General features: G+C 41.2%; 1 protein-coding gene across 2 annotated transcripts in view; it reads right to left on the bottom strand.

The window, feature by feature from the left end:
• Nucleotides 1-20,422, bottom strand: part of SLC5A11 (solute carrier family 5 member 11) — a 65,120-nt gene extending 44,698 nt beyond the window's left edge. Inside the window, exons 1-2 of one of the 2 annotated variants that reach the window (XM_027859694.1) lie at nt 20,338-20,422; nt 6,715-6,926 (exon numbers count right to left, since the gene is read on the bottom strand). The gene's annotated coding sequence lies outside the window, so the exon portion shown is untranslated. The remainder of the gene's footprint in view (nt 1-6,714; nt 6,927-20,337) is intronic. The other variant, XM_027859693.1, reaches the window with a different exon arrangement.
• Between the last annotated feature and the right edge of the window lie 2,254 nt (nt 20,423-22,676).

The following is a 22,676-nucleotide window of genomic DNA, read 5'->3' as shown; positions in this document are numbered from 1 at the left end:
TTCTACATTAAGGGTCTGGAGGGCATGGAGTATGATATCCTGGAGGGCAAAGGAGTTAGGACTACAACCTAGAATCACCTATCCAGCAAAACTGAGTATAGTCCTTCAGGGTAAAAAATGGTCATTCAGTGAAATAGGGGACTTTCAAGCATTCCTGTGGAAAAGACCAGAGCTGAATAGAAAATCTGACCTTCAAATACAGGACTCAAGTGAAACATGGAAGAGGTAAACAGGAAAGAGAAATCATAAGAGACTTATTAAGGTTGAACTGTTCACATTCCTGCAGGGAAAGATGATATTTGTAACTCATGAGTCCTTTGTCAGCATTAGGGTACTGGGAGGGAAAAAAATTACATATATGTATAGATAGATAAAGGGCACACAGTGAGTTGAAGATGAAGGGGTGATATCTGGAAAATAAAATTCAGGGGTGGGAGAGGATTATACTGGGAGAAGGAGAACGGAAGAAGTAGAACAAGATAAAATATCTCACATGAAACAGACAAGAAAACTCTTTTACAGTGGAGCGGAAATGGGGGAAGGTGAGAGGGAATGAGTGAATCTTATTCTCATAGGATCTGGCTTAAGGAGGGAATAACATACACAATGGGATATGGAAATCTATCTTATACTACAGGAAAATAAAGGGGGGAAGGGGACAAGAGAGCAGGGGGTTTGTGGAGGGGAGAGCAGATTGGGGGAGGGGATAATGAGAAGCAAACACTTCTGAGGAGGGACCCGGTCAAAAGACAGAATAGAATAAAGGGAGGGGTAGGATAGGATGAAGGGAAATATACTTAGTTTTTCACAACATGACTGCTATTGAAGTGTTTTGCATGACTACACATCTACAGCCTGTATCGAGATGCTTGCCTTTTCAATGAGGGTGGGTGGTGAGGGAGAAAGGGAGATTATTTGTAACCCAAAGTTTTAAAAACACATGTTAAAAATAAAAATTATGAGGCAGTTAGGTGGTGCAGTGGATAGAGCACCGGCCCTGAAGTCAGGAGGACCTGAGTTCGGTGGTGCAGTGGATAGAGCACCGGCCCTGAAGTCAGGAGGACCTGAGTTCAAATCCAGCCTTAGACCAAACACTTGACACTTACTAGCTGTGTGACCCTGGGCAAGTCACTTAACCCCAATTGCCAAAAAATTAAAAATTAAAAAAAAAATTAAAATTAAAATCGAAAAAAAAGAAAGTCTCAAATGGGTTGAAGAAGAGTCAGACACGACTGAAATGACTCAACAACAGCAACAACAACTACATCCTTACCCTTTCCCCCTACCCAGCAAGTATTGTTGGTTGCAAAAAAATCTAAAAAGAAAGAGAATGGGGGGGAAAGGGAGCTTAGTAAAACTAAATAACACACCAACTGACAGGAGATGCCATGTTTCATAGACCCTGGGTTTGAATCCTACCTCTCATATTTACTAGTTGTATGACCCTGGGCAAGTCACTGAAACTCTCTGTACCTCAGTTTCCTAATCTGGAAAATGGAGAGGGATGAATTTGATAGCCTCTATATCTATGATCCTATGATCCCTGCAAAGAAGGGAGATGCCCATCTATTGGAATTTTCTTTTTTTTCTTTTAATGAGGTAATTGGGGTTAAGTGACTTGCCCAGCATCACATAGCTAGTGAGTGCCCACCTAGTTGCTCCCATTGCAATTACTTTTTTTATTTTAGGCAATTGGGGTTAAGTGACTTGCCCAGGGTCACACAGCTAGTGAGTGTCAAGTGTTTGGTCTGAGGCCGGATTTGAACTCAGGTCCTCCTGACTTCAGGGCCGGTGCTCTATCCACTGCGCCACCTAGCCGCCCCTGCAATTATTTCTTAAACAGGACTCTCACCTCTACTCAATTCCCTTCCAGTCTGCCCCTAAAACTGTTTCATCATATTTCACCCAGATCATGTCTCTTCTCTGCTCAAAATTGTGCTTTCACCACCTGAACCCCTCGCCTCATACATACTCTGTTTCTCTTCTTTGGCTCTTTCTGTTGCCTATTTGTCCTTCTTCTTCCTCTTTATCCTTTGAATAGCTACCCTTTCTTTAAAGCCACATTCCTCCAGGAAGCCTTCCCAGATTCCCAGGCACTTTCCCCGGACACACACATTTATTAATGATCTTTCCCCTCTCATTTTCAAAGTACTATCTACACTTTCTGTTACATACACCGTATCTCCTCCAGCACAGTACTTTGGGTGCATAATAAATGCTTATTGAATTGAATTGACTAAGTATCAACTTCAGGTTTCAAGGAAGGAAGGTTGTTAGTTTTCCAGGGGTCAGGAGAGTAAGACGAAGGCGCCTGGGAGCTTCCTCCACTGTCCCATCTCTTCCCCCCTCACTAGGGTACAAGTTTCCTTTATCCTACGTGGTGAGACATCACTAGAGCTAACAGCCAACCCTGTGCCACCAACTCTACCCACCCTAACCCTCGGACAAACCATTATGGCAACCAATCCCTGGCCTACTGTGCCTGTTCTTAATCTCAAATTCAAGCGCTCACTAGCAGCATATCAGCACAGGTTCAGGCCATGAACCCTAATTGTGGGTAAAAGAAAACTGGGGGTAAATCAAGACAGAGAAGCTTCTTTAGATCAGGTGGCACCCTCTTCAGGGACTCCACCCCTGATCTCCTTTCTACTTCCTGAGGGGAACATTCTTCTCCCTTAGAGCTGGGATTGGCTAGAGTCTCTGGAATTTTTTCTATTGTTTATATGAGTTGTCAGCCCATCGAACAGAGAGGTCCTGCTATCTCCTGAGCCAGGCATCCTGCACTGTCCTTCACTGCCACAGACCCAAGTGTAGTGAGCCCATCCATCCATTTTCTCAAGTGAAGGTCAGATCATTAGTAGAGGACAACAACAAATGGGACAATGACAAGGGGAAGGTACTATAGGAATTGGGCTGAATAAGGCCCAGATCTTCCCTTGGTCATAGGCATGGCCCAGACTAGACCTTAGCACTCCAGCAGGGTGATGAGGGAAGAAAGGAGAAGGTGGCGGATGGAGGAGTTGGGGAGAGAGAGAGGTTGTAAGAAGGGAGAAAGTGGGTAAAGAGGAAGAAGTAGGAAAACAGAGGAGAGGAAGGGTTATAAGAAAAAGGGGGAGAGGGAGAAGGTGGAAGAAGAAGAAGAAAGGGAAGGGCTCCTCTCATCTCCTGGCACAGTAGGGGAATCAGCTTGGAATAGATAAACAAGTTAGTTATTCATCGATTCTTTCTGGGCATCGAAGTGGGACCAGGAAGATTGGCACAGTCCCCAACTCCCTAAATCTCCAGGATGTTTCTCTGGGACCTGAGCCTAATTGCGTAATGGAAAAGCCCTGGACTGGCGGATAGTATGCCTAGATTCTAGTCACAGTCATGACTCTGTTACTAACTCACTGTAATTGGGACTCAGTTTTCTCATCCATAAAATGAGGTGGATGGACTAAATGAGTTTATAGACCCCTTCTAGTACTAATACTCCATGGTTTATGATTTATTCTTGCCCACACAGCCCTGATATCCTTGAGGTGGGAGTTTGTCTCCTACAGATCCTTAAGTGGAAAAAAGGGGGAAGGGCAGGGAAGTGAGTCCATTGCGATAAAAATGAGACTTTGGAAGGTATAACTCCAATTCATCTCCCTTTGTTGCCCCCAAAGCCTAAGGGGAAGGAAGGACTGCTTCGTGGGAGTCTCTTATGAAAGAAGATGGTGGGAGTAGAAATTCGCTGTGATAAAAAGTACACACAGTGAAGGATGAACCAAGGGCAAGGCAAGTTGACTCTTCTATGTCTTCTACACTAAGATTGGGCAACTAGATGGCACAATGGCTTAGAATCAAGAAGACTCATCTTCCCAAATTCAAATCCAGCCTCAGACACTTACTAGCTGTATGACCCCGGGCAAGTCACTTAACCCTTATTGGCCTCACTTTCTTCATCCATAAAATGAACAAGTAAATAGGAAACCATTCCAGGATATTTGCCAAGAAAACCCCAAATGTGGTCACGAAACGACTCAACAACAACACTAAGACTGATGGAATGAAAGTTCACCGAGGTCAGGGATTATTTCATTTTTGTCTTTGCACCCTGGCCCCCAGCATTTAGCACAGTGCCTGGCATACAATAGGTGTGTAATAAATGTTTGTTGATTGATGAATTGCCTTGGAGAGTCACAATTTTATTTATAGTCTTTCTGCTGTTAGAAATGGCTACGCTAATTCATACCTCAAAGCTCACAGGTCCCTATTGCAAGAGCAGAGTCAAAGTTAGAAGGGACCTTAGACACACCTACTCTAACTCCCTCCTTTTAAAAATAAGCAGAACTAAACAAAACAAAATAAAAACTACAAAATGAGTAGAAGTGTAAGTAGGCCAAGGCAACTGGAACTTTTCCCTGGGCACCAAAATCTAGAGGGTGTTAACAACATTTTCTGTGTAAAACTTGAGCAGTATAAAAACAACTGAATTTAGCAACTAGTGAAGAAGAATACTGTAATTAGTCCATGGGAGCTCCTCCCAAACCAGAATCTCTTTGCCACCCAACTCCATGTTGGTTGTGGTCTGGTGTCCTGGAGTGTCTTCTTTGCCCCAAATAAACTGTCCAGTCAGGAGTGGGGAACCTGAAGCCTCAAGGCCACATGTGGCCCTCTAGGTCCTCAAGTGCAGTCCTTTGACTTTAGATTTGGCCCTTTGAGTTGGATTCAGTCCCCATGGCTTGGGAGTCCTAGCCCAAGACATTGTATATGTATCTGTCTGTTAAGGGATGAAGATGGGGATGGGATAGGTATAGAGAGGGCAATGTAGGTAGGGTGAAGGAAGAGATCTTTTTTTTCCAAGGGAGAAGGTCAATGGATGCTGAAAAGTAGGAGAGCAGCTAGGTGGCTCAGTGGATAGAGCACCAGTTCTGGAGTCGGGAGGACCCGAGTTCAAATCCGACCTCAGACACTTGATACTTGTTAGCTGTGTGACCCTGGGCAAGTCACTTAACCCCCAATTGCCTCACCAAAAGAAAAAGAAAAAAGAAAAACAACTGCCTCCCTCAGCAACTTGCCCCCTATTTCAGAGGCTTTGCTGACAGCCTGCTACTCACTAAGCTGATAAGGCACCAGCTAGTCCCTTTCTTTAAGTATTTGCATTTTATTTTTATTTTGTTTTTGCGAGACAATTAGGGTTAAGTGACTGCACACAGCTAGGAAGTGTCAAGTATCTGAGGTCGCATTTGCAGTCGGGTCCTCCCGACTGCACAGCTGATGCTCTATCCACTGCGCCACCTAGCTACCCCAAGTATTTGCCTTTTAAAAGAGTGTTCTGGAAGCTGAGAAAGTCTTAGAGCACCAAAGAAATGCATTTCTAGTAGAGGAGTTTCAGGGACCCAGACAGAATCAGAGAACGCAGAGCTAGACGGGATCTTTGAGTCTTTGTAGCCCAACCTCCTGGTTTTCTGGAGGATCCTAGAAAGTGAGTAACGTGCCTTGATTACTCAGTAAGTTGATGAGATCAGGTTGCTGGAATGAGGCTATTGGTGACCATAAGATTATGGAATCTTTGCTCAGGAAGAGAACTCAGAGACCCCTCCCCCCGATATTTCTTCACAGGTTGGGACCTGGCATGCACAGGCTTCAAACATTTCAGCTTGGGAGTGGCTCCCTAACCTTGGGGCCCACCCTAACCTACTGAGGTTAACCAAACACCAAAGCTGAATTCAACATCCATCTGAAGTTCATGGAGGGAGACGGGTCAAACGGTAGGAGAAGGATGATCACCTAAGTTCCTAGAACTTCAGAAGGAATACGTGGGAGAGCTGCCTTTTTACACATGGATGTTGATAGGACTTCTGGGAAAAGTAAACTGACTGCCCCGTTGGTCAAGCCAAGTGCCTGTCAGGACAGGCAGCTAAGGCTAGAATCTGACCAGCTCCCTAGAAATAGAATCAGAGGTGCCAACTCAAAGTGGCTGATTGCTAAATTTTCAGCATGAACATTTACACATTAGAAATCAATAAACCCTATAAACAAGGCTTGGTTTATTGCTTTTTTGGTTATCGAGGACTTAAGAAAGTAATGGAGAAAATATTAATCGTGCAGGTTAAAGTTAACAGCATTTTGAAGAGACAGTTGTTAAACATTTACTAACACACTACTGAACAGAATTATGGAATAAGATCTAGATAACACTTGGGCCTCAGGATGCCAGAACTGGAAAGGGGCTTTACACAATATAGTCCAAACCTTAATTGTTCCAATGAAGAAACTGAGACCCAGAGACAGAAAATGAGGTGTCCAAGATGATACAACTATTCAGTGACAGAGCCACTTAAACCCTGGTCTTCTTAGTTTCAGTTTACTATCCTTAAGCCCCAAAGAAATGAATTTCTAATGGTGGATTTTCAGGAATTCTTTGCAGTACACTACAGGTGCCCTTCTAGCTGCTCAAAGACCACCCTCCAGAGAGAGATAACTTATTCTATGGATGTATTCAATAGATTTCCGATTTGGAAAAAAGTGAGGAGCGGAATACTACAGTAATTAGTAATTCCTGTTTCAAGTAACACCGTAGTAATTCCACTTTCAAGGCTAATGGGATTGTGGAAGGATCTCAAGGTAGAATTGGCTATTTTATCCTTGGAGTCATCCTGCCCTAAGCCTCGGTCCCTATTGATCCCTTTCTGAGCCCTAGCCTGGGACAGCCCCACAGAGCTGGGCAAAAAGAGGGTCGCTTACCTTACAGAGGAGCTGCCTTACTGGTAAGGCAGTAGTTCCCCAGAAAGGCTGAGGAGAGCAAGGAGATGAACAAGGGAAGGGGAGATCTGGAAGCAGGCTCTCTTCTCCTTCCAGCCTTGAGGCACTGAGGAAGTAGAAAGCTCAGGCCACTATTGCTTCCCCGCTCCTGAGATGTTGCCGGTCAAACTCCAAACTCCAGCCTCCACTGAACACTGCGTGGGGGATTAGAAAAGGCATAATACCATCCCTCTGTCACAAAGGGGCAGGAGTCAACTGGGACTCCCAGGGGGAATGGCAGGAACCTTGATCCCTGGAACCACGAATCCATTCAGGAGGTCTCCACTTCATTTCCTCCATTCCTGTGATTCTTTCAGGTCTCTGAGAAGGAAGGGGTCATTGCCCCTTCCACTTCCCAGAAGCCCATTCTTCCAGAGATCTTCAGGGCCTTGGACTCCTACAGGCAAGACCCTTTGCTCTTCCCACAAGGCTGGGACAGAAGAAACTGACTGAACTAAAAGCACATGGCTTCTGTTTACCCATCTCTGTTCTCTCCCCCTCCCATCCTCCTTGAGCTGGGGACAGGCAGGGATAGGACCAGGGGTGTGGGGGAGGGAAGAGAGCAGCAGATGTAGGGGAGGGAGAGATGCCTGCGTTTGAATGGAGTTGGACGTGTCCTTAATGGAAAAACTCTATGGCACCTGGAGGGGCAGCTATCTGCGGCTTAGTGGAAAGAACAGTGGTCTTGGGTCTGAATCTTAGCTCTGCCACTAACTAGCTGTGTGACTTTGAGTGAATCACTTAACCTCTCTGGGCCTTGGTTTCTTCATCTTCAAAATGAGGGGTTTGGTCTCTAAGGTTCTTTTCATGTGGAAGGAACTTCCAAATTCCTTTTATTCTACTTACAGGCCCACCATTTCTTTCCTACACGATAAGAAGTCCAAATTTAGTCTGGCATTCTAGGCTTTGCATAATCAGATCTCATTTTATCCATCCAACTTTATCTCCCACTATTCCCCTTGTTTATTTTTTTAATTAAAAAAATTATTAACAAGCATCTGCTCTCTCTCCTTTCTACTCTCCCCTCTCCTCCACTGGGGAAAAAAAGAAAAAACAAAAAATAAAACCCTTCTAATAAATACACATAGTCAAGCAAAACATATTCTCACATGGTCTGTGTTTCACTCTGTCAGGGGGTAGGTGGCATTCTAATGCCTCCATTCTCTGAAAGACTCTGAAATTTTGGTTAATCATTGAGTTTATCAGGGATCTTAAATCCTTCAAGATTGTTCATTTTTAGGATATTGTTGTTATATCATAAATTGCCCTGGTTCTGCTCACTTCACTCAGCATCAGTTCAAAATGATGTTCAAGTAATGTCTACTTCCCTGACACCTTCTTTATTCATGGAGACTTCTACTTGTTCTCTATGATTCTGTGAGATATATACTCTATATTCCTCTCCTTTTCTTCTCTTGTGTATCTGCCCCACCTCCCCATACACACCCCATTCTCCTTTTAAGATAATCAAAACATAACAAAAATCATTCCCAGGCCCTTCATCTTATTTGACTCCCTCTATAAGTCCTGCTGATAACCCAGTTCTTAGGGGATGCTTGTATCTTTCCCCTTCCACCATTAAAATGTATACACTTCAACTTTATAAAGTTTTTTTTCTGATTTCTCACTCATATTTACCTTTACATGTTGCTCTTTACTCCCATGTTTGTATTTTAAAGTTCCTACTAGCTTCAGCTTTTTCATCAAGAGTAATTGGAAATTCTCTATTTTGTTAGAGATCTATTTTCCCCCCTGTAGGATTATAGCATGTGTTTTTTTTTTTTTTCTGGATAAGTTATTTTTTACTATAAGCTAGACCTGAATTCAGGAAGAACCAAGCAAACTCAATTTCAGCCTCAGACATTTACTATCTATGTGACCCTTTTATGTGACCATTTAATTTGTCTGCCTCTTTTTCCTTATCTATGAGATGAGGATAATGATAGCACCTACCTCCCAGGGTTATAATGAGGAGAAAATGAGTCAATATTTATAAAGTACTTTGTAAACTTTAAATTGCTATGTAAGTGCTAGTTGTTATTATTATAATTACTATTATCATTATTTTTTTCTTTTTAGAATATCATATTATGGGCTTTCTGCTCCCATTTAGTGGTAACTGCTAAATCTTGTGTGATCCTGACTGTGGTTCTTGAATTCTTAAACTCTTTCTGGCAGTTTGCAATCTTTTTTTTTTCTTTGACCTAGAAGCTTTGGATTTTGGCAATGTATGATGTTTCTAGGAGTTTTCCTTTTGGGAGATTTCTTTAAGGAAATGACCAGTGAATGTCTACTATTTTTACTTTACCCTCTGGTTCTAAAAGACCTGGGCAGCTATTTTTCATGATTTCTTGAAATATGATATCTAGGCTCAATTTTTTTGGTCGTAACTTCCAGTAAGTCCAGTGACTTTTTTTTTTAGTCCAGTGATTCTTAAATGACCTTTTCTTGATCCATTTTCCAGATCAGTTGTTTTTGATAGGAAATACTATATATTTTCTTCTTCTTTTTTTAATCTTTTGACTTTATTTCACTGTTTCTAGTTGTTTCAGAGAGTCATTCACTTTGGTCTGGCCCATTCTAATTTTCAGGGTAAACCTTACTTGGGTGAGGTTTCATAACTCTCATGCCAAGCTGCTAATTCCCTCTCCAAGTCTCTCCTCCAGAATGCTCATTTCCCTTCCAATTTTTCCCCTATCACTTTCATCTCATTTACAATACCATTTTAAACTCATCTTTACAAAAACCCCTGCATTATTTCTTCTAGGAATTCTAATTGATTTTGGGTACAACCTCTGTTTTATTTTGAGGCTTTGTTTGTAGGCGTCTTGGAGTTATCATCTTCTTCTAGATTTGTATCTCAGGAATCCCTGACCTCACAAAACTCTTTTCTCTTTTTGTTTGCTCACTCTTCCAGAGATCTGTTCTGGACAAACTGGAATTGTTGACCTACCTGGGGGCTTTTTAGGGGATGAGTCTGTGATCCTTGACCCTTCTGGGAGACATCCCTGCACTGCTCTCTTGGGCAGGGAATTCTATCTATGATCAGCTCTGGGAGGCCATATGGTATAGTGGAAAAATAATCATAATCGTTCACATTTATAAAATATTAAAAGTTTGCAAAAATATTTTCCTCCCAACAACCCTGAAAATTAAGAGGCACACATATTATTATCCCTATTATTCTAAGACTCTGAGAAGTTGTGACTTTCTGGTGGTCTGAAGCTGTATTCAAACCCAGTTCTCCTGAATTTCAACCATTCCCTTTTGAAGGACTCTGTCCCCCATCTCTCTTTTCAAGGGCTCCTTCTTCCAAGATACCTCCCTTATAACTTCTAATCCAAACTCATCTCCTTTCCCCCATTACACAGCTTCTTCCTCTACTCCACCATGCATGGACAACCTCTTGTCCCATTTTTTTTTTAGAGGGGATCCTTATTCAAATATAGATTGGACTAGATGTGGTCCCTTCGCACTTGGAGATTCTGTGATCCTAGGACTCTAAGTTCAGCGATTCTTTACACGACTAGACCTGGGTTCAATTCCTGGGTCCTCCATTCATTTAATGTGTGGCTTGGGCACACCTGAACCTTGGTTTCCTTATGTAAAAAAAGAAGATAATAATATTTACATGATATACCTCACAGTAAAGAAATACCTTGTAGATCAGGCCAGCCAGGTGGCACAGCAGATGAGAATGCTGGACTTGGTATCAGGAAGACCGGGGTTGAATCCAGCTTTAGATACTTACTAGCTCTATGACCCTGGGCGTGTCACTTAGCCTAAGCCTTATTTTCCCCATCTGTAAAATGGTGATAACAACAGTACTTACCTCACAGGGTTATGAGAATCAAGTGAGTTAACATATATAAAGTGTTTTGAATACTTTAAAGACTTGTATAAATGCTAGATCTTATTATTATATTGTAAAACACCACATAAATCTGAATTATTGTTATAGAACAAACTTTTAAAAAGTTTTTATATAGAGATATTATTTTATATCTTTTTAGGATTATTAGTTCTTTGATGTATTTCCCTTGGTAGCATCAAACAGAAAAATTCTTAACATGTTCTCTTACCTATATACTTTGGCCTATGAATTCCCTGGGTTTTTATACAGCTTCCCATTTAAGCAACAATCCAAATGCCTAATGATAGGGCAATATATACTATACCAGATTTACATGATGGAATACTCTGTAGCAAAGACAAATGACAAGAACACAGGATTTCTGTACATGGAAATTAACAAGCTAATAATAATAGTAGCTAGCATTTATATTGTGCTCTAAGATTTGCAAAACACTTTACCAATATTATCTCATCTGATCCTCACAGTAAACCTTGGAGATAGGTGCTATTATTAGCTCTTGTGGGGGAGGAAACAACTATGTACATATTATAGCGTATATGGAGATAATAAATGGGAAAATTCTTCGTCAATCATAAAATAGGACTGAAATTCAAGTTATGATGATAATTTATTCTGTAGTTAACTAGCTTTCTTAGAGACTACTCTGTCTTAATAAGAGAGATGGCATTGGTTTCTCTGTGGTTCCAGTCCTCTGTTTCTCTTAGATCTGTTTCTGAGCCATATTTTCAAATTTCAACTTCAGGAGAAATGGTTAATTAATAAACATGATAATTTCATTTAAATTAATCAGAAAAAAGTAACTTCTGCAAAGTTGTAGGATATAAAATAAATCCAAATATACCATCTACATTTCAGTATATAATAACAGCATTTACATAGAGTTTTAAGATTTGCAAAGCTCTTTACAAAAATTATTTCATTTTATCCTCACAATAACCCTAGAAGGTATGTGCTATTATTATCCCATTTTATAGATGAGGCAAGTGAGGCAACAGAGATGAAGGGACTTTCCTAGACTGGATTTGAAATCTGATCTTTTTAATTCCAAGCCTAGCAAATGTGCAACCAAATGCCATCACCAACAAAACCCAGCACAAAGAGATAGAGAAATTCTATTTAAAATAAACAGAATGTATAAAATTTGCACAAGAGCTATATGAATCCAATTATAAAACATTTTATGGAGACAAAGACAGAATTAAATAATTGGAAAAATATTAGCTGTTCCTGGGTAGGTCAAGCCAATATAATAACTATACTACTTAAATTAATCTGCCTATTCAATGCCATACCAAATCACCAAAAGATGTCATAGAACTAGGAAAAAAAATAACAAAATTCATCTGAAGAGTAAAAGATTAAGAATTACAAGAGGAATAATTTTTCAAAAGTAGGAAGAAAGGAGGCCTTTGATATCAATAAATTTGATATCAAATATATTACAAAGCAGTGATTATCAAAATGATTTTGTTCTGGTTAAAAATAGAAAAGTTGATTAATGGAACAGATTAGGTATACAACATCCTAAAATAAACAAAACTAGTAGCCTAGTGTTTGCTAAACTCATTGATCTCAGATATTGAGATAAAGATTCATTATTTGACAAAAACTTCCCTTAAATGCTAATGTACTGGAGCCTTGGGCAGATTTTAGGAATCTATTTTGACTGAGAAAAATATTCATAATAAGCAGATTGAAGTATTCTATTTAGGCCTATAGAGAAAGATCAAAGTTAGATTAAATAGTGATTAGAAATAAATATTAATGAGAAAGGTACCAAATGTACCTGTTTATTTCTTTGATTTCCTCTCTCCTCCAGAGTAATATTTCATTTTTTAAAAAAACAGTAATTAGATTTGTAGGATGTTATAATGGAAAGGAATTGGATTTAGAGTTTAAAAACTCAGGTTGGGTTAAAATACTGCCGTTTATTAACTGTCTCATTACAGGAAAGTCACAAAAATGTTTGGAAGAACCACTGTGAAGAATGGCATAGCCAACTAATTGGGGAGAATTGCCTTGATGTAGTGAGGCCCCAGTCTGGAAAAGATAACAAATTTGTAGATGACCCAATAATCATGACTTCATGATTTCTTCAAGTTCTACTCAATAGCAAAAGAGGTATTTAATGGGAGTAATCCATAACTAGGATTTGGCAAGGCATGATCAGTGATATGACCAGAGAACAAGGGATTTGAGAATAGAGAATTATAGTTCAAAGGGTCAAGATAAGGAAGGGAGGAGAGTATAACCAGTGAATGGGGTGATGGCCTGGGAAAGAACTGGAGTAGGGAGGAAATGGGAGGTCACAGTAAAGATGAAGGACACCAGGGTTAGAGGTCACAAAGCATAGGGAAAGAAGGAATGATTAAAGATTATGATCAGATAAAGGAATTTCAGAGCTCATGAACATAAAAGTAGAATACACTTGTAGGTGATAGCAAAATCAAGGTTAGGCCACATCTCTGTGCAGTTGAGTTAGGGTGAAGAAGGTTATGCCAAGGCAGGCAAGAGATGGGCAGCATTTATTAAGCACTTGCTAGGTGCCAGAGGAATAAATATAAGCAAAAAGAAAGACACTCACTGACAGCAAGTGGCTGATAGTTTAATGTGTGTGTGTGTGTGTGTGTGTGCAAATAAAGCTAGCTGACAAGCCTGAGAGGAGGCTGGTAGAGTGTACAGTACCCAATGGGGGTGTGGTAGAGAGATCTGCAGGGTCAGAAGCAGAGCTGGGAGAGCAATAAAGCATGGCTGGCCTGGATCTCTTCCCAAAATGGAAGCCCTGGAAGGAACTCATCAATGGGAGAAGAGGGCCACAGAGGCAGAGAGATGTTTGAGGGTGAGAAAGGCCCAGGTGTGGAGGGAAGTTCAAGAACAAGAAGGCAGCAGAGATATGGTAACAAACACTAGGGAGTGAGAGCAGAGCCCTTATGAGAACTGAAGAGATTGAGAAAATGGGAAATCAAGGCATTTGAAAGAGCACTGATGTATGTTAAAGTCACCTAATATGAGGGCAGGAGTTGGGGTGGAAAGACAGTGAGCCAGGGACTGAATTCATTAAGGAAAGAATAAATCTATAGTTAAGATTTTTTTTCTTTGGCAGTTATATCAGTGTTAGTTACCCACTTTATAGAATTTGATATTCTATGCTATACGAACAGCTATAGATTTCTAATTGGCTTTAAAATTAGGACAACCAGAGAAGCCCTGGGGTGCCCAAGAAACCCAATAACCCTGGGATGGTACATCTCCTCCACTGTCAATTTCAAATCTGAGTCTTGCTATTGTTGTCTGACTCTTCATGACCCCATTTGGGGTTTTCTTGGCAAAGATACCGGAATGGTTTGTCATTTCCTTCTCCAGTTCATTTTACAGATGAGGAACCGAGTCAAACAGGGTTAAGTGACTTGCCCAGGGTTATATGTCTGAGGCCACATTTGAACTCAGGTCTTCCTGACTCCAGGCTGGGCAATCTATCTACTGCGCCACCTAGCTATGGGCCATGTTGGCATCATTTAGACAATATTGTATCTTCTGACTCTGAAGCTAATACTGTCCTTGATCTGCCTTCAATCTTGGCACTCACTCTATCTTCTGCCCCTTTTTCTAGGTATACTGCTCAAAGCCAGCACAGCACCCAAGCAACATCAGCAAGGATGGATTGGAAAACAACCTTTGAACCATAATCGGCTACCACTGAGACCGTTCTCAGGTCATTGGGAATTCTGCATGGTATAAGCAGACTGATTAGCATAGTACAGAAATGAGAGTGCAATGACCTTTCAGGGCCATTCATCCCCACTTCCAAACGCCTTCACTGTCCTCCTCCATTTGGCCTATTCCTTCTGCCTATGCTTCCTGTTACTTAAGAACTCAGTCCTGGTTTATATCTGATTGTGGCTGCCATCTGCTGGCAGGATCAATATTATAGAAGGAAGCCAAAGGAAGAGAAGAGAGAAAAGGGAAAGGACTGTGGGAAGGAGAGGAAAGAAAGAAAGGAGAAAAAAGAGAATGAGAAGAGAGGAAGTAGAAGAATGAAAAGAAAAAGAAGTGGGGAAGAGAGGGGAGGAGGAAGAGGAAGAGAGGAAAAAGAAACATAAGAAGGACACGAGGAGGGAGAGAGAGAAAGAAGAAGAGAAAGAAGAGGGGTTAGAGGAAGAGGGGAAGGAAGGAGAGCAGTAGGAAGGGGGATAAAGAGGGAAGGAGAGAAAAAGACAAAGGGTGAAGAGGAAGGATGGAAAGAAAAGGGGAGAGGAAGGGGGGAAGGAGAGGAAGAGAAAAAGGAAGAAGAGAAGGGAAAGAAGAGTCAAGGGAAGAGAAAGAAGGGGGAGAGGAAAGAGGAGTGTGGTTTAATCTGGTTGCTGCCAAGTTGGCAATGGAACAATTGGAAAGGTTCATCCATACCCCATAAGGAAAGTGCTGAGGGCATGGCAAAGGCATACATTTAAAATACTCTTTCCAGTTGAAAACAGGGACAGCTAAGAGCCAGGCAAGCGAGTGAAACTTTGTGTGGTGGGCTTTGTTTGCTTATCTCTGTTGTCTCACAATTGTTTTCATTAATGTTGCCCATCCCTACTGTCATGCAGGAGCATCTGTGTAGGCTCTGTAGCGAGGAATGTAGATATTCCTAGCCCAAGTAGATGAGGTTTACTCAAGAGCTAGTAATAGGATATGGGCACTGGCTGGGTTGTTGGATAAAACTATGTGCCTACAGTCGTTCCATCCAAATCCTGGAGTTGACTATGCCACTATCCAGTGATGCTTAATAGTAAACTCTTCCTGCCTATCTACCAACCTCAGGAGATGGCCATGGCACAAGTAGGCATGGTCAATGCCATAAGTAGCAATTTTTACTTCTGGGGCAAAGCAGAATGAAAAATGCCCTCAACATTTGCTGGGAGGTTTGGGCAGATGCAGCTAGCGAAGTGCTCACTGGTGGTATGGTCCTCAGCATGCTACATGGTAGCTTCTAATTTTAACTCATTCCTACTCTCTAGGTATTAAGCTCAGTTGCTCCTTATGTTCTGAAAGACTGAAAATTCTAAATTTCTGTGCCCTGTTGCAAAATCTTGATTACTTTGCCTTAGTTATGGCTCAAGTTATGGCTTCATGGGCTTTCTGGAACAAATGAAACACTAGATGTGCTTTATCCAGAGTCTCGTTGGAAAGGTTGGATCAGGAAAGCACACAAAGGACCTAATCCATGATTAAAACATGATGCACAAAAGATCTAAGATTTAATGAGACAGATTCCATAAGATAAGTGGTTATGCTAATGTCATTCTGTGAGAAAACTCCTTGCATCAATCTTTGGATCTGATTGGGTTTCTGGTCAGCATAACCTAGATTCTTAGTTAAGGGTCTCTAAGCAACAGGGAGAGGTGATACAAAGTAAAGCAAATTTGCAAAGTAAAGCCTTTGTCCTCAAAGGTCCAGCTTTCTAACAGAGGAGACAATAAGTATATAAGCAGATGCACATAAGATATGTGGAGAGTGGATCAAAGGCACCCTTTGGCTCATGCATGGATATTTTTCATTGGCCTACCATGTGGTTGGGGGCCAGCCTTTTCCATGAGCTGCATAGTCAGAACTGTCCTACACAGTCTGGCCCTTTTGCTATATTCATGTCTAAGGGAAGGACTCCATTTTCAGCAGGTGAAACCTTGTGGTAAGTGGGGAGAGCTTATGGACCACCTCTCTAATCCATTAGACCATGTTACTTTGAGAAAAAGTCTTGAGGATTTGGCCTGTTTCATTTTTCCTTTTTAGTCTTAGATGCAGGGAGAGGAGTCTTGAACTGGGAGATAGAACTATCTTATCCTAGAGTCCAAGTTCAGTTCAAATGTCGCAGCCAGTTCAGCAGGAAAGTTCTAAAAAGCAAAGGTTTGGGATGTTAGCCTAGAAGGGCTTTGGACTTGAACTCAGTGGGACTAATGCCATGTAGGAACTGTGTTATGCTAAGTTCCTGCCCGCCTCCCCAGACTGAAGTGGTATGGGAGGAATTATGCCTCTCAGGTGCTGGGGGAAAATGTTTATATGCTTGTTCTCACTATACCTTTCAAGCAAATATTCCTTTGTAAAAGCCAATCTTTTGTGAAGTGATTAAGTGGAATTAGAATGCTAGTTTAGATCCCTAAAAAAAGGGGAACCTAACTGATGGGGGCTTGAGCCAATGGCAGAAGAACAGAGACTCCTCAACCCTGTCAGGATACCAGAGAACTATGTCGGCCAGAGTAAAGGGGAACAGACTTGGCCCTGAGAGAGTGAGACCAGGGTCCCGTATGTTACATTTGTACATCCTTGTTTACATGTGGTCTCTCCCATTAGACGGTAAACTCCTTGAGAGCCTGGACTGTTTTTTTACATTTCTTGTATTCCCAGCTCTCAGCACCAGTATCTGGCACATGGTAGGTGCTTAATAAATATTTGCTGATTTGACAAGTTTTGTAATTAAGAGATTATGGGTAACTTTGGAGGAGAGATGCTTTGGACAGATTCTTCTTCAAGGACCTACACATACAAAATACTCGTACCGAAGTATTATTTAGTAACTATAAAAACCCCAACTACAATGATGTACTTTTGATTTACCATTGTGGTAGAATTTCATCTTTTGTTTTACAATTACTATAAAAAGTGAATTGGGAGCTGCTTGCTGTAGGAAGAGGGGAAATCTCTTGTGGTTAAGTGGGATGAAGTGATGATCAGGGTCTATATCCAAGCAGATGCTTGTATGTGTAATAATAGCTAATGTCTCTGACATATTTGACTAAAATGCAAGAATAGATCGTTGCTGGGGATTGGGGGAATGACTGAATTACCTCCAGCAAGCCCCCACTGAGGCTCACCTGTCACAGCCTCCATACACTTTTGGGTATAGTTGATTTTGGGGAAGAGGTCTAGACAACTGGCAGGATAGAGAAGTTATCTGAATATTCTAGGTCTTTCTCCATTACAAGTTACTGCAGAATTCTGGAGTTAGAAGAGGGAAGCCCAGTGTTACATCTGGGCTCTTAAAACTATCCTTAAGATGGTAGGGCAAGGCATCAAAACAATTGTGAAACCAGAAATGCAGCTGAAGTTGTTTTACTGAAAGGCCTTTTCATAACAGGCCCAGACCTTTACACAACACAAACTGCTCTCCACCCAGGGACAGAACAAAGCACTGCCATAGGACACCAGACAACGGGGTTGACAGCAGACAAATATACACTTTCCCTGACAAGGGGAGCATCAGGGAAAAGGCATGAAGACATGCCCAAGTTATATGGGGAAAATTTTGCCTCAGGAAAACCCATATAGTGCCCCTCACCTCATCTCACTTCTCACTGTGATTTGATTCAGACCGCCAAAAGCACAAAAGTGACCAGCCTCGTTAATCTATGGTCTCTGCTAGTCACCCTTCCTCCTTAAATAAAAAGAGGAATTCATAATTAAAAAAAAAAGAAGAAAATTCTGCTTCAACTCTTAAAATGCCTCTTTTGTCAGGAACCCCTTTGGCAATCTGGTAAAGCCTAAGGACCCTTCTCAGAATAATGTTTTTAATGCATAAAACATAAAGAATCACAATGAAAACAAATACAAATATTCTTTTAAAAAGTTCATAGATCCCTGTTTCAGAATCCCTCTCATAAGAAAAGCTGTCAGGGTAGAATCCAGTAATGGTGACTGCCCATCCCTACCTTGATAACAGAGCAATGAAGCCCAGTTTCTATCTGCTACCTGACCTAGACAGGTGCTGGCCATGGTGCTGCCTGTTTCTCTGACATTAACCCTAGCGAGGGGTCATGTAATCTAGACTCCTACCCAACAGGTGAATCACCTCTCTAGCATCCCCAGCAAGAAGTCATTCACGCTCTTCTTGAACATCTCTACTGACTGGGAACTCACTATCTCACTCTGAGCCAGTCATGTCTATACCAGTCACGGCCCCATAAGAACTTTTAGTCAAATTAAGTCAAGAAGTATTTGTTAAATGCCTATTGTGTGCCAAACACTGTGCTAAAGGCTGGAGACACATAATAGACACTTAACAATAAATACATTCTCATTGAATTGGATTGAGTTTCTTTGTAAATGGTTCCCATAGCTATTTATTGTGCTCTAATCTCCTGAGATCCAGTTTGGCATCATCTGTTGGATATCAAACTCAATATATCCAGAAGAGAATTCATTATTGCCCCTCACACCACCACCACTACCAAAGCCACCCTTCCTCCAAACAACCTTGTTGGTGCTGAAGCCACCACCATCCTTCCAGTTGCCCAGATCGACAACCTTTGCATAATCCTCAACTCGTCTTTTCCTTCATCCTCCCTCCCCCATTTCCAATCAATTGCTAAGTCTAGTTGATGCTGCCTCCACAATGTACCTATTGTCCATGCCCTTCTCTGCACTGAGGCAACCACCCCTTACCATGGGAACCTTTCCCTCTACTATTGTATCAGTCTCCTAACTGAATGCCCAGTTTCCATACCCTTCCCTAAGTCATCTTCCATACAATTCCCCAAAATAATCTCCCTAAAGCACAAACCTGGCCATATACTCCCTCATTAACTACATCTCTTGGTTTTCTTCAAAGCTTAGCTCACATATCACCTCCTAAGGGAAGCCTTTCTTGATCCTATTAGCTTTACTTGCTTTAGCCTTCCTCCAATTATTATGTCTATATTATTTATGTTAACATGTTGTTTCTCCCCAATATAATATGTTTCTTGAGGACAGAGTACTCCTTGAAATTTTCTCTTTGCATCCCAAGTACATAGGAAAACACATTGCAAATAGGAGGTGCTTAATAAATGCTTGTTGGACTGAAATGGATCAGAATGAACTGTCCAACAGGGACTTTTTGGAAAGTATCTATTGTGTCAAGACAAAGGTCAGGACTAGGAACTAGGCCTGTAATTTAATTGACATAGAAAATCACCAGGCAACAAAACTAGTTCTACTGGTGCAAGTGACTTACTTAATATGAGGAAGTTTCAGGTGACAAAACGCCCTTCATGGGAGCCTTTTTTCCAATTTATTGTCTTATAGAGTTGTCTATAGCACTGAGAGATTAAATGACTTAAGTGACAGCCAGCATGTGTCAGAGGCAGGATTTGCACCCAAGTCTTCCTAGTTTTGAGGTCAGCTGTCTACTATACCACACTTCCTCTTGTGAGGAAATGCATTAATAAACAAAAATAAATAAATATATAAAATAAATGAAAATAGAAAATTATGCCACGTAGGTGACAATTGCTTATGCCACCTCTAACTAGCCTTTTTGTCAGCAACTTCTGCTCTTTCTTGGGCAACTACTATTTTTTGTATCAGAATCCTAGGACTCAGAATTGAAAAGGACTGGAGAGATGACTAATCCAAATCCCTCATTTTTATAGGTAAGGGAACTGAGGCCTGAGAGAGGAAGTAATCAGCCTAGACTCACACAGCTACCAAGGGCTGAAGACAGGATGCCCATCATCAGTCACCTTTTTCTGGGCATTATAGATAGGAATAAACTCACCTTGTGTAGTCCAGAAGGCAACTAAAGAATGTATCTGACTGCAGCCATCTCATCACTGTTTATTCCAACTCTGATGCCTACAGTGTGAGGACTCAGGAGAAATTCTAGTCATGAAGTTCTAGTCATGCCCCTCTCCCTCCTGTCACTGAAGTTCCCCATAGTCACCACAGCCATTACTTACCTTAATGGATCCATGGTTGTATCAGCATGAGTTCTCCTTCCACCAACACACATCACACCTGGACACTTTTCTATCCTGTGCAGATTCTTACTCAATGCTTGTGAAACAGGAAATACAATGCAGTGGCTCTGCTCCTCCCACTCCCACTTATAATCTCCCTCTAGCACTCTCTCCTCTCTACACTCAACTCTCAAGTGGCTATAGAATGGTAGTAGATACCCTATCCCATTATCTTATTGCCTTAAGTAAATACCCAGGCAGGAGTAATGGTGCATATAGGGCCTTCAGCTGTTTGTGGTAGGCACTGGTGAGGAGGTGGGGCAAAAAGGTAGGAACATCTCAGGGGAATACGTCATTATGCCAAGGATCTGTGGTTTCCTCTGACTCTAACACTGATTACAACCCATTTTTAACTCAGTAAATAAATCTTAGAGGATTCTTGAGACTCAGAGAGATTAAACAATTTATCTATGGTTACTCAGTGTCATAGGTAGGATTTATTCTCAGATCTTTCCTAATTCCAAGGCTAGAATTTTATCTGTAGTACCACATTGCTTCTCCTCCAGGAGAGGAGGAGGAGGAAGAAAAAGAAGAGGAAGAATTATAAATAATATCTCTATATGGGCTTTTCCTCACAACAACCCTGTAGCTCTCTTGCCAAGGCACTGACTTCATCTTCTTCCATTCCCACTGACCCATTGATCTGATAGTGACAATTTGATATTGATATCCCAATTGGGAGAGTCAACATGTAGTTAAGAAATTCTTAGCTAATCAATCCTAGATATGATAAACACTGAACAAAAAGGAAGGAAGACCAGGAGAGAACTTAGTGGTATCAGTATTGGGGAGGGGAGGGGTGACATGAGAAGGGGAGGTGGGAGGGAGGGAATAGGATAGCTAGGGAAATCAAACAGGGAGTAAGAGGGATACTTGGAAAAATCTCATTCTCTAGTTTTTCAGTCTGGGAATTGTGGTAGAAATAATGGAGGTTCCCTTCCTGGCCACCACTCCCCTCTATGTGGTGTCTTATCCTATTAGAATGCAAGCTCCTTGAAGGTACTGGCTTGCATTTTATAGTTGTATTCCCAAGACTTCAATAATGCCTGACATACAGAAAGCATAAAAGAAATGCTTTCGTTCATTCATTCATTCAAACACTCATTCACTGAGACCTAAAGTGATTTTTCATGGGTAATCAGGATAGACTAATAAGCGTCAGAGCTAGGATTTAAACCTATACCTTCTGGCTCTCTCCAATGGTTATGCTGCTCAGAAGACTAAACTTGAGAAATGGAAGAGGTCATCTAGTTTGAGTCCCTTATTCTACTAAGAAGGAAAGTAAAGCCCCACAATGCCACTGTTCAATCTTTGAAGTCTCCATTCTGAGCATAGCTTCATTCTCCCTCATTCACAATACTCCTTTTAGGTAAGAACAAGCCTCCATTTCGTCTTTCACCAGAGCAGTCAAGATGGTTAGACATATCCCATTTCTATTCTGTTGCTGGTGGGAGGCAGCCTGGGACAATGAGTTTCTTTGCTAGACATTGGATGACTTGGATTCACGTCTCACCTCTGATGCTTACTAGCAATATGGGTACGGGAAAGTTACTTAAATAGTCTGAGCCTCAGTTTCTTTATTTGCAAAATGGGGAAGATAACAGTGGTAGCACCTACCTTATAGGGTTGTTGTGAGGAACAGAGAGGAGAAAGTATGTAAAGCAGTTTATATATCTTAAAGTGATATATGGGGTACCCCAGAAGTTATCAGTGTAATTTTAAGTTTTACTAACCTCAGAAATATAAATGTTACAAACTTACAAAAATAATCATTTGAGTTTTTTTGTTGTTTTTTGTTTTTTTGATTTTGTTTTTGTTGGTTGTTTTTTTTTGTTTTTGTTTTTGTTTTGGTGAGGCATTAAGGGTTGAGTGACTTGCCCAGGGTCACACAGCTAGTAAGTGTATGTTCACCTAGCTGCCCCAAAATAATCATTTGAAAGTTTAATTATTTAAATAACTTCTACACTTATTCTTAAATTTTCATACGACAGCTATTATGCATTAATAGGAGTCATTATGGGGGGCAGCTAAGTGGCGCAGTGGATAGAGCACCAGCCCTGGAGTCAGGAGGACCTGAGTTCAAATCTGGCCTCAGACACATAACACTTACTAGCTGTGTGACCCTGGGCAAGTCATTTAACCCCCACTGACTAACCAAGAAAAAAAAAAGAGAAAGAGAGTCATTATGCATTAAGTGTGTGACAGTTCCTGGATGACACTTTCTCAAACCAGTGGATCAGTAGAGAAGTTTCTCCTTCTTGGCCACCTTGGTCACTTGA

Source organism: Vombatus ursinus, unplaced genomic scaffold, assembly GCF_900497805.2.
Source record: "Vombatus ursinus unplaced genomic scaffold, bare-nosed wombat genome assembly UNPS02014171.1, whole genome shotgun sequence".
NCBI lineage: Eukaryota > Metazoa > Chordata > Mammalia > Diprotodontia > Vombatidae > Vombatus > Vombatus ursinus.
This window is presented reverse-complemented; position numbering and strand designations above follow the sequence as displayed.